A 13,517-nucleotide genomic window follows, 5' to 3' on the forward strand; every position below is an offset into this window, starting at 1 on the left:
AAAATTAATGCTATCCTAAAATCGATGAGGGAGCAAAAAATTATGATGAATGATTTGTGCACGTTGACAGTCTAAAGACTTTTTAATTTCAATTAATTGTACTATCAACGTAATGAATGTGTGTGGTACCATCTGTAAAATGAGAATGCAACGCGCAACACTAGAACATGACTGATGGTAACATTAACACCTTTATTGTAAGAAACTTCAGCTTGTTCCCTTGAGAAATTTTCTATTGTAGGAGAAATTTTACGAAAAAAAACGACATGGGAAATTGAATGGATTTAATAAATAGTAGCTTTACTGCATTTGGATTGCATTTTGCAAAAGGAACCAGGACCATTGCAATGTTGCTAAGATTGTAGAACTTCTTTTGTCTTGGAAGAAAAACCTGATTATCTATTAACAGTTTCTATTATACTCGCTAAAAACTGTAAATTTCAGACAAAAATTGCCATGTAAATCTCATATTTTTTCATGATTTCAGTAATTTAACTGCAAAAGATAAAGTTGCACAATCTTAGCATCATTGCAATGCTTCTGGTTCCTTTTTGCATGATTCAATCCATTTCATGAGGTCCAACTTCTGTGTGAAGCAGGCTGCATTTTTAAGAGTATATTATTGAAAATATGTTTAAATGGAGAAAAGCAGTGTTGTCAAATTTCAAGAATCACCACTGCTTTACTATGCTGCTTTTTCACGATCAGAATGGCAAAGATCTGCGACACGGAAAGAAGAAGAAAAGATCTGCACCCAATTCCCCCATCGCCAGGAGTATCTAAGTGTAATGAGCTCAATAAATAAATTGCTGGTCGCTCATAGTACAGGCACAAAAATAAACTAAGGGGGAAAATGTCTATCAAATACACTAGGAAGTCAAAGACCTACGACTCTATTTCAATCCTATAAACCACCAATCAACACGGCTCACTGTCGTCCATTTCATCGTCGCTACTCTGACATAAACGCGTAACTGCATTTAAAAATGAGCCTTGTCGTCCGGATCACTCAATGCTTTTTGGACTCGCGTCCATATACGCTTTCACGTCGAAACAACGACGAAATGGTGGACTGGACTCGCAATTTATTACGTGAATTTTTGATTAACCGTTTTATTGTCTCATTAAGTGTTATTCAATTTCTGAGTTCGTCTGAATAGTAGAAAGCTGTATGATCCTTGTTGTGTCGTAAATAAGTGATCATATAATATTACAAAACTTCACATGTAACGTATAAGATGACGAGTTGATCAGCAAGTTTTCGAACTCATGCGAACAGTTTCCTCCGCAAGACTATGTAGCAGTAAAGTTTTATAGCTCTGATGTTTGAGCTGTTACAAAATGTATCTAGTTCAAAGACCGTGTGGAGCTTTTTACGCAATTAATTTAAACGCACTTACAAGTACCCCCTCCCCTCTAAGAAAAACAATTAAATGCTTCAATCAGTTATCTCGATCATAAGAAATTGGAATCTTTCATGACATTTGCGGTGAAGAATCGACGCTTAGTATTTTATTAAACCCAAAAATACCGGGTATATAAAAGAAGTTCTTAACATGTCAAGGTATAAAAAGTATAAAGTATAACAAATAAATTACATATATACGTTGAATATTAAAGTAGGAGACGTCTACTTTACCTAGTACTGCTTTCTTAATTTTACCCGTTCAGAATAAATGATCTTATTTTCATTGCTGACGCCATGTACGTATATAATGCTAATATATGCTCAGTTTTTACCGTGTTTTTTAGGATTGTAATCGATTTTGGTGTATATTTATAAAATAAAAGCCTCTCGCTACTGTAAATTGTGCAATCAAAGAGGATATGTTCTAAACATCGACGCTTTATCGTTCACAATTAATGAAAAATTGGTGCAACTGGCTACTTTTTGCATGTAACCTTCGGCACCTGCCCCTCTTTTTAGGGTGCGTAACGCATCTGTCATGAAGATAATGTCCCCTCTCTCCTTACTCGCGATACGTAATTCATAGTATGAGCCATTAATGTTAGTTACATTAAAACTCGTAGTCTTTATCACAGACCTAGGTAATCTGAGCCGAAGTTTGGTTTCTGTGACCCAAAACTTCATTCACCGGGGCCAAAAACTTTAATGTTCCTTATGAGCCGTGAGTTTGTTCTTGCAATCCGAGTTATTTTTCTAGATACATGATTTTTATTTAAAACGCAAACACTGGAAAAAAAACACATTGGATCTAGAGTCCAGACTCTTGAAAACATTGACATGAAAAAATACTCTTGATTCAATCGGATTTTTGCTTGAATCAAAACGAAATCCGCTTGAATTAAGATGCTTGGTTCTTGATTTAAGCTAGATTCTGATTGAATCAAGAGTACTTTTTCTTGTCGATGTTTTTAAGAGTCTCGACTCTAGATCCAATGTGTCTTTTTTTCCAGTGTAGAAATTCTATACCGTCTCACCACGAGGGAACCGTGTTGATTTTCTGGTCGGGAAAATCTCTTGTCCGCTCGAGTTGTCTCTAATTTTCGAAGCAAGTAAGGATATCGAGTTTCTGCGTCCAGAGATAAGCTCCGAGAGGTGAGCAGGTATCAATGGACTGGCAGCTATTAAAACTAGGCCTCTGATTTGATTGCTTGCTCCGAAATTAATTAATTCAACCGAGACCAAAGAGCTATTTTCTTCATCATTGTTTCCACAAGATCTTGACCAAATTGAATCAAGAAGGAGCAATTTTTTATATTAAATTTTGAACAAAATCTTGAAAAAATTGAATTAACTTCTTGCGGAACCGCGATGAGCAGATGAGCTGCTTCAAATCATTTGCCAAGTTTTTTGCAGTTTCTGGCATCTACGGGGTAAGTATATATATTTTAGGTAGGTATAGTAAGTATATGTTGACGTATTTCTGCCAAACGGAACTATGCCCTGGTAGCACAGCTCGGATCGGTAAGGTTTTAGAAACATTCCACTTGTGTCGAAACTGATTCATCTCGATGAAACATATTAGAAACATTTCAGAAATGTTTCAATGACGCAAATACTTTGAACATTTCATTGAAACATATCCAAAACATTTTGAAAATGTTTTCAAGTTGGATACATTTAACACAACAGAAATGTTTTGAAAACCAATCCAAAACATTTTACAAAAGAAAAATTTGGAGGGGAAATGAAATGTTTTAAAAACATTTTGAAGACAAAGTTGAGAGTCATGTAAAATATTTCATCAGAGACAACATGTTTTGAACACAGTTTAAAAATATTTTCATTTCATCTTACAGAAACGTGAAAACAACGTTTTTAAAATGTGTTCAAAATGTTTTCAAATTGTTCTACTATCACTTTTTAAAAACGTTTTCAACACATCTCCAACATGTTCTCAGACACTTCTAATTTCGCAGTGTTTGGTGAAATGTTTTGGAAATATTCTGAAAATGTTTCAAATTAATCTACAGATTGTTTCAAGCAACTTTTCAAAGTACTGTCAGATACTTTTCCTGCACGGCTCAACGACACCTTCCTGGAACCTATCTGACACATTTTAGATATGTTTTCAATTATTAATAAATATTACTGATTGGTGCGGTATATCTCCAACTCATTTTCAAAACGTTTTAATTCTCTTTCCGATCAGCATCCTCAATTCATTTCAAAACGTTTTGAATATAAATCGAACCAGTGTCGCTGAAGTTTTAGAAAAATGTTTTCAACATATTTCCAACACGTTCTCAGAAACTTCCAATTTCGAAGTGTTTGGTGAAATGTTTTCGAAATATTTTGAAAATGTTTCGAATGCAATCTACAGCTTGTTTCAAGCAACTTCTCAAAGTGCTGTCAGATACTTTTCCTGCACGACTCAACAACACCTCCCAGCAACCTATCTGACACATTTTGGATTTGTTTTCAATTAAAAATAAATATAATGTCTTTGAAACCTTTTTGAATATTTTGTTCGAATTTATACGTCACTTAAAAATGTTTTTGACACGTTTTAGAAATGTTTCATTGAATAACATAGAAACATTTCTAGGACCTTTCTAAAACTTTTCCTACCTAGTTCAAACTGAATCCACCAGAGGGCGTTGAAGTTTAATTTTTCAATTTTACCAAATTTCAGCTTAATTTTTCGTCTCAAGCTATACTTTTTGGACATTTAATTATGTGGAGGTTATTAACACGGTTAATTCCTTGTATGAATCGAGTTCATCTCCATAAAAGCTCATAAGTTATGGATTATCTAGAATATTGAAACCGTACATCGTGCTTTGCGTATACTTTTCTAAAGTGAAGGTGTTCTAATCCCTCTGATAGGTTGATAATGATGAAGTGTAACGATTCAGCCCTCATGCATGGTTGGTATCAAGGGATGCCTGCTGTGATGGTTCTAATTCCACAGCGACATTAGATAGAACAAATGTCTGAAAATTTTTGATACTTATAGCCTCGGTGCCGATACCTCTCTGAGATGTGTTGAAAAGGTATGAGAAACATCTATCGGACGGATCTGTGAGACGAAATTTAGGGGTGACATAGAGTTGTTTTAGAAACCTTCTCAAAACCGTCGGGACACATGATATGTTTTCAAGATGTTTCAACAAACCACTGAAAGGTTTTGAAAACATTTTTGAAGCGTTTCGACGATACAAAGGAATGTCATGCCTCTCACCGAAATGTTTCAAGAATGTGTCAGATATATCTCTGCGACGAATTTGTGGTGCCGATAGGTATACCTCACTGAGATGTGTTGTAAAGGTATGAGAAACATCTATCGGACGTATCTGTGAAACAAAATTTAGGGGTGACATAGAGTTGTTTTAGAAACCTTTTCAAAACCGTCTGGACACATGATATGTTTTCAAGATGTTTCATTGAAATGTTTTAAAGAAATTTTTTCGGATCAATGACACATTTTAAAAACATCTTCAATCTGACCTGTGCTACCAGGGTGTGCATTAAGACATGAACCCTGAGACTCATAAGAATATATGCATAACAGGGCTCACGTCATAATGCACTGCACATAGTTTTCTTTGGCAGAAATACGTCCATATAAGGTAGCCACATAAGTGCGGAACCACGTATCTCCTTTCGCGACGTTGCAGACTTCCTGTCATACTTTATTTTTTCTTTGAAAAACTAGTCATCTTAATGTTTTAAAAACTATACCTTGTCTCTTCTGCTCGGTTAGCCAAATATTCCGTGAATATTTCTATTTTTTTTTTTTTTTTTTTTTTTTTGGGTGAGGGGAAAAATTCGAACAAGTGCCCCCATCACAGGGGTCACCGAGGCCTAGCCCTCAGCACCCCCCATGAAAGGGGCCCACCGAATACCGGTACGGCAGCGACCATCAGCCGGCGAAAGGCCGTCGAAACGACCCCTAGCCGACCAGTGACAGCCGCTGAGAGATGGAAAAATCCGGTTATGTAGGGTTAGATCACGCCGCTGTGTTCCATACCCACTAAACAACCCCTCCAGGCCACACTCCGCACAAGTGTGGCCCGTCGGGCGCTCTATCCTCCCGTCGGACGTCCAACAGGCACTCTTCGAACGGCAGTTAACGGCACCGGCCCCCGGGAGGCCGGCACCCCTCAGGCCCTCCCCCCCCGCGCGGGAGGAGGGTCCCCCCACCCTCAGGGACCGATCTGCCAAGGCCATCATTGTACCCGGCGAGTGAGGCGTTGGAGGGGGAACCTGGGCCCAAGCACTGAGCCCTGCGGCAGCCCCCCAAAGGGCTCTGGAGACCGAGAACTGGAGGGCTGGGAGGGCAGAACCAGCTACGTCTCGCTCAGCCCTCGAGGCACCCGACCCGATGCGGCCCCGGAAGGGGGCAGCCTAGCGTGACTCGACTCCGCGGGTGCGTCGTGCCCGATATCCCCAGTTGGATAGCCTGCGGTAAGACAGGAAGGTATCCCTGATCCGGAACAAACAACAAACCGCCGCATTCATTGAGAGGCCCAGAAAAGGGAGGAAGGGGCCGGGGTTCACTAGCGAACTACCCCCGACCAACTCGGGTGCGCGGGTGCGTCAAACCCGAATCCAAGGGAGGATCCCTGCGCCGGTGGGGCCCCACCGGTGGTAAAATCCCACAAGAAACCCTCCGATGAGACCCCGGGGTGTGGGCCCCGCAAGAGGCCCGGAGGCCTCCAACGTGACCCACCGGTTCTCAAAAATTTACGTCCGTAGACGGAGGCAACGGCAACGCGGGCGGCGAAGAACGGAGACGGCTGAAGTTTAAAAGGGTCCGGACCGAAGCGACGGCTAGCAGGTAAATTGTTTACGTTTCTAGTTTACGAATTTACTGGCAAGGCCGGGCCAAGCACTAATTGAGATTACAAAATTTATCACCAGGAATCGACGACCGCGGTTATCAGATGACGCGTAGTTCTTATCATATGAGCATATGAGCCAACGAAGCAAAAGTTTCTAAATCAATGGCGGAATACCGCCCATAGGGCCCCCTGGCCGAGAGCAATGCGCCCTACACCGCGAAACTAAGAACGAAGAAACGGGAAACGATGGCGGGAGCGCCCCAGGGGCCACCCGCCAGGCAAAGGAGGAGACACGCCCACGCAGGCAAAAAATGGGATATGCTAGTTTTCTCAAACTGTTTTTTACGTGGTGCCTTGTCCACGGTGATACAATGAATGAAATGAAGCCCACACAGGCACCGCCCCACCCCGCCCAGCACCGGACCCCTTTGCCTCAGAGGCACCCCCAACCACCGCGTCTCAAGCTGCGCGCAGGGAGCCGACCCAAACCCCCGTAAAACACAGCAAGGGTCCCGAATCCCCATCCCAGCCCACTATCGCGCGCAAAACTCCCGACCCCGGACCCCAAGGGCGGCACCCCAGCCACCGAAAAGTCAAAGGTTCAAAGATAAAATTTCCTTAAAAATTAAAAATTAAGGCACACATGCACACACGGCAATAATAGAAGGTTCTAAGAGTTAAATGGTTCTAAAAATTTGGTTTTCAAGTCTTTCCTAAGCAAAGTCTGAAATTAAACACGGTTCTATGTATACGTGGCGATCACGTAACAATGGCGGACGGGTCTACGAAAATTAAAGGTTCTAATAAATCGGAAAGGTACAACCTGGTCGCCAATTCCAAGCTACTGGTTCTAATCCTGCATATCACCGACAACTTCAGCCACTTTTCAATCACATTTTCACAAAATTTCACTAAATTTCCACTAAATAAGCCGGAGCTGTACTGAAGGCAGCCATCTCCGTTCACCGCGCTGACGTCACTCTCAATATTTCTATTTTAATCCGTAAGTTTGACTTGTTTCTCTTCGGAAAAATGATTCAGGGCTGTATATTTTGAAACATCGCAATGGAGGTACGTGGTTTCGAACCTTGGCCATTAACTGGACTGCATTTTGCAATTTGGAACTATAAATTTTGGCTCATATGAAAAAACTTTCATATGCATTGGGAAACTAATGGCACGTACATTGTTTTTGAACTGAGCTAGAATTTATAGTTCCAAATTGCAAAATGTAGTCCAACTTAGAGATGGAGACACTTTTTGGTTTAATTTGTTTCAAAAATTGGCGCTATTCTAATGATACCTACACATGAAGTATGAATCAACTTCTGATGCGAAACAGAAATTGCATGATAAGTATCATTCAGTTTCCTGTCAACCACGGACCTATAATATCATCTTTAGAAATGTGAAAATATTGTTAGCATTCTTTTTTTAATGATTCGTCGCTTGGCTGACATAAGGGCGTAACTACACATTGAGATGAGCCCGGAAAAGCATTGAAACGTATGGAAGACAGGGCTCATTGCATAGGACAGTTACGCCCTTGTGTCAGGTAGGCGACGTATTGAATATCTAATGTAATGAACTTTAACGCATGTGTTGAATTGATTTCGTCCCGTAGAATGAAAAAGCCGAGTCAGTGAGCAGTACCAAAATTTGTCGGCCTTCGTGGTCTTTTTCTTGAATGGTTAAACGCACGGAGAAGAATAACTACGGTGTACATGTACCATCCTAGTTTTCAGTCCAGGTTACCAAAATGTTCAGTCATAGGAATCAAATTTCGATTCAGGTAACCGAAGTTTTTGTTAGCTATACGATAGCATTGCAGCTCTGTGCTAAAAATCAACTCCGAAACGAACGATCATGAAAAGCAAGAGCAGTGCAATCCATCAATTTTCACCACTCGCTCTATCTCCAAATTTAGAAGCTATAAAATCAAGTAGTGGTTTAGCAAGGACCTGACATTCACTTTCTCAAAAATGCGAAAACCACGATAGCTTACATTTAATCCTCCTCGTGAATTCATCAGGTGTCTCATGCATAACTGATCACATCTCACAGATCTAATCCTGGTGAATCTGAGGAATCAATAAGGCACTGACCTCATGTCAAATCAAGACCCTGACCTCAAGTTCAATATGTGCTCGAACATCTTGAACTTGGCGCGCTCAATTGAAAATTCATTGCAGGACAGCGCAAAGGATGAGAGCAATATTAAGATGAGAACCAACTCGTATATTACACTTAACTTAAAGGATTGTTGCCAAACTATCGCAAAATGTGCGTGTATTTTATTTGGATTGCATTTTGCAAAATGGAACCAGGAGTTCACCATGCTGTTAAAATTATGCAACTTCACCTTTTGCGATTAAACTATACTGTAATCGTGCAATAATATGAAATTTACATGGTGATTTTTGTCTTAAATTTGCGGTTTTCAGCGTGTAAAATAAAAAATGTTTATAGATGATCAGGTTCTTCTTCTAAGACAAAAGAGGTTGCACAATCTTAGCAACATCGCAATGCTCTTGGTTCCTTTTTGCAAAATGCAATCCTTTTAAGCCTGAGTGCTACGCTGCCACGCTAAGGAAGAACGTCGTATGAACGTTCGAGAGTTGCCAAATTTCTATCGATAAAAAATTAATTGTTGAGGAATGTTAGGAATATTTTTCCTTAAATTTTTCAGGAAATTTAGGTGCAATTGAATAAAATTGTCTATGAAATTGAACGAAAAATATTCACAATTTTACTAGGAAATTTTTACTTTTTCAACGGAAATTAGGCAACATCTGAAGGCTCATACGGCGTTTTTCCTTAGCACGGCAGTACGTATGAAATATATCCTGTACTATTTGGAGACCCAGCTTTTCTTAAGGCTCATGATCCTTGGGGGAAAAAATTGCCATACACGTGACCATTTACCTTTCACAATTTAAGCACCACCTCAATTATCCCGATCTTCTGTTCATAAACAGAAAGCTATATTTAGAAAAGTTTCTATAGAAAACGTGACACCAGATGAAATTTCCCTAGGATCGCTGTTTTTCTCACTGAGACCGGTTAGTGACTCATGAGGATTAATCATACGTTGCGCATTAGCACAATTATTTACAGACGAAGTTTTTGCCGTAATTGATTTTTAATTTCTGGTAAGACTAAAAGAGATAAGCGGTGGACTTTCTTTAGGTGAGGATTTCAAAAAGCTAACCGCACGGCCCCAGTCAATTTAATGTGCATAAACTTAATTACTGAAAAGTTCTCTAAGTTTTTGCCAAGTCAAACACATGTGTGAGCATAGTATGGACTCCTTAAACAATTTTGGGCGAGTTTGTTGAAATTATTCATTGAAATTTTATCAATTCAATTTTTTGTGGATGAACTGGAATATTTGACCCAAAGTTGTTTTTAATTGATGTGAGCATGTGTTACCACCTCAATACACTGGAAAAAAAGTCTCTTAAATCCAGAGTCCAGCCTTTTAAAAAAAATTATAAAAAAAATTAATACTCTTGATTATTTAATCGGAGTTTTTCTTGAATCAAAAGGAAATCCGCTTTAATTTAAAGACTTGGCTCTCGATTCAAGCAAAAATCATATTATTAAAGCAAGAGTGCTTTCTCTTGTCAAATTTTTTCAGAGTCTGGCCCAAGATACTTCTTTCCAGAGTACGCGTTTCACGTTGTTTACATCCCCCAAAACACTTTGGAGACATTAATAATGGACACGTGGTTTTCCATTTTCAAGGAGAACCTCGTAAGTCCTGATTACTGCCCTCACAAGTGTGCGGCGAAGATCAAAATCAAAAGCGCGTTTCCACATTTCGACAAAATGATACTGGATGGCGCCACAATCTGTGGGGAATATCACTAGAGGACGCCGCGAATTATTCTAATATTTGACATAGAATCATTTTTTCCGAGTGAAATCTGATATATCATTCTACGAAAAAAACAAAATAGTGTAAAGATTTTTTGTTTAAATTGCATGTAAAACCAGGGTTTCAGTTTCTCATCGTATTGAAAGAGTATTTTAAAAATGACCACTGGCAATACCAGAATTGTACCAGCTCAGTACGTAATAACGTATTTTGTTATTTTTTTTTTTTTAATTGATTGTATTAATGACCGCGGTTCACCAATCTCAGAGGTTGCAACAAGAGAGGATAGTAATGTTACAAGTATGCGAAAAACTTGAGGCGGCATAATTAAAACTTGTCTTTGACCTTGCAAATATGGCCACGTCGTTCTCTCATTGATGCTAAATATGATGCGTGAATATGCGGAAAAGGTCATGACCGCCGCCTTCAAAATCAATGCTGCTTGCAAATCTTTACTTGTGTTATAGCCTCATGATAGTTTAGTAATGAAATGAAATGCGTTGAGAATATGCGAAAACAAGTAGAAACAACTATGTAATATTTTTTGCCATTGTGTATATAGGTAAATCCAGGCAGGGCTGGATTTACCTACTTGCCGCCCTCTTCTCATTCGTTTTGAAACATCAATGAAAACCATCAAATGAACGTGCCAGTGGGGGAGGGGTGCAGAAGACGCGTTTACTCGTGTTGAACACATTTTTTGGGAAAGCCGTGTCAAAACTACTTGCAAAAGCTCACGGAACTTTGCGCGAAAGTTAAGTTTCGTAAACCGTGCTTTTAGATACGAGCGCTCCGTCTTTATGTCTTTGGGAAGGAAGTCTGCAACGCAACAAACCGAGCAACGTGGTTTGGAAGTTCGTCGATATTCGGAATCAGCAGCAAAAAGTAGGTTGGTTTATTTGTTACTGCTCAATTCGAAAATGAACTTATTTTTTTCTGTGCACGCTTCAGATTTCTGTGAATGCAGATTTTTCCAGGGATTCTGTTCGTAAGGTAAAATTCCGATTTTCCGAGAAGTTTTTAGAGAGGGTTGTACTCACATTATAATCTGAAGTACTTGAATATTTCAAGGAAAAATTAGGAATGGAAATTCAAATCCTGAGCAGCACGATCAGGCGAAGAAAGGAAATTCAAAACAGTGACCGCCATTTAGCGTGCTGATATCGCTCATGATGTGCCTTACAGTAAAAAACCGGAATTCCCTCGATTTATAGACTTTTGTATGGAAAATTTCCCTAAATTTTTCGTTTTATTTTAGTAAAAAAAATTATAATTGTCAAGCTGACAGATACCCACTACAGGAAAGAGATGGTTGCATAACTTAAGCAATACCTGATGGCGCTTAGTTTCCAATCTTCAGATTTCCTCTGGACTTCCGTTAAAAAATAAATATCTTCTCGGGAAAAATGTTGCGACGTCCAAATATTCATACGGAGGTTTTCCCTAGCATGGTTGCGTGGGAGATTGTCATGCTCTTAGTATACCCTCTCAGATGTACGTGCCAGCGAGACTTCTCGAGTGACTAAAGATTTATAAGTATGTATAAAACGATAAATTCGTCGCCCTCATGACATAAAGGCCGAACTACACCCTGCAATGAACCCTGCAATCCATACAACGCAATGCTTTTCCGGGCTCATCTCAATGTGTAGTTTCGCTTTTTCGTCATCCGGACATGTGCGTTTTACCTCGACCGGATATAAGGAGAAAACGCTAGCTTCACAATTTGTTGAGAAACGGCAAAATTTTCGGTTCGATGAGGGATGAAAAGTTTTTTTTCGTGATTCTGGCCTCCAAACGCCTCTTCGCGAGCTTTGGAAAAGGAAATTAGCAGACCGACCGTGTCCGTTGCCAAATCTTCACGACGAAAGGAATTTCCCGTTACTACGGACGGATTTACAGCAATATTTGACAACGAATCGTCACAAACCGCCTCGCATTCTACCACAAATAATAAAGGAAGGGAAGGTTGAACGTACTTGTATTTGAATAAGGTCCCCCCTTTCCACCCATTTCGCCGTCCTGAAACCTCTTTCGACGTGACATTATTATTTTCCCCGCAAGGATGTTTCATTTTTTTCCCTTGTTAGCGTTCGAGTGTGTCTTCTCTTTCCAGCAGTGGCGCGGCGTGAATTGCGATATATCGATTGTCATGCCAGTCGAACCTATGGAAAAGGATCGATAAACAGGGTGTTCGGAGCGAACACCTTAATAATCGATTCTTCATCATGGGTTTAAGTGGCATAACAATCGATACATCGCACAGCACGCCACGCCACTGCTTTCCAGAGCTGATGCATGCAGTGTGAATATCGTTAATTCGTCTCTCCGGCACACGTTGAGACACAACTTCCCCTCTTTCTTGGAATGTTCGAAGTTGTTTTTCACCCGAGAGATACTTGAACTGCAACTTTGGGTGAGAATTTAGACAGCCAAGATACGGGAGAAAGAAATAGGGCATTTGGACCCGTTCAAAAAGGACACGAGACACATTTACTTACTCATACGGTAAGCTGGGGAACTTCATATAATGTTGAAATAGTAGCAAATTTGCTAACTCAACGCTCAGGAATAATCATGGTCTAACTCACTCAATTAATTTAGTTTAAAATTGATTCTTAATTGAAAGTGGCAATAACCAATAATAGTGGTATTTTTACCATTAAGTTCATCATTAAACTTTTGTCACGTTTCGGTATAATAACTTCAATATTTCGGTATTCGGTATCACTTGATGGTAAACGTTTCAATTCTATTGGTAATGACTATGATTATCAGGCAATCTACGATTGCCGTTTCCAAATTTCTAAGAAAACACCAGGATCCTTAAATAACGTCTCACCCGTTGCATCAAAATAGGATAGGAATAATTTGGAATAGATGTTGATGGAAATTAATGGATGACACATTTCCTGTGCCATAAGATCCGGGAAATCTTAGAGTTATAAATCGGCAGTCTTACGCGCTGAATTCGATTATTTTTTTTTCCTCTCCACCGGACACAGCGGGAAAGCGCAACGGATAGATATTAGCGGCTCTGGTGCTTGCACTAGAGCTGCTATTCCGGACGGTCCCAGCTGGGGAGTATCAATGCAGCATGTTACATTGTAGAGACCGCGCGTTGGTTGATGGGAATCGGCGCCATTTTCGGCTATGTTCCTTGTCATGACTTTATTTTATTGCATACTGTTTTATTGTTAGTCAATGCTATGTTGTGTATTGTATTTTTGGAATCATGGTGATACAGTCAACAATTCAAAACTTGTTTGTGCTTTTATCTCGTGATGGAAAAAATGTACTTTACGTTCAAAATTTGAAAATTTGAATTTTAAAGTTTTCGCGGTTAAGGAAGCTTTAACTACTGGGTTGGAGCTTCCTAGTCATA

The sequence above is a fragment of the Bemisia tabaci genome, chromosome 1 (genome assembly GCF_918797505.1).
Source record: "Bemisia tabaci chromosome 1, PGI_BMITA_v3".
NCBI classification, from domain to species: Eukaryota; Metazoa; Arthropoda; class Insecta; order Hemiptera; family Aleyrodidae; genus Bemisia; species Bemisia tabaci.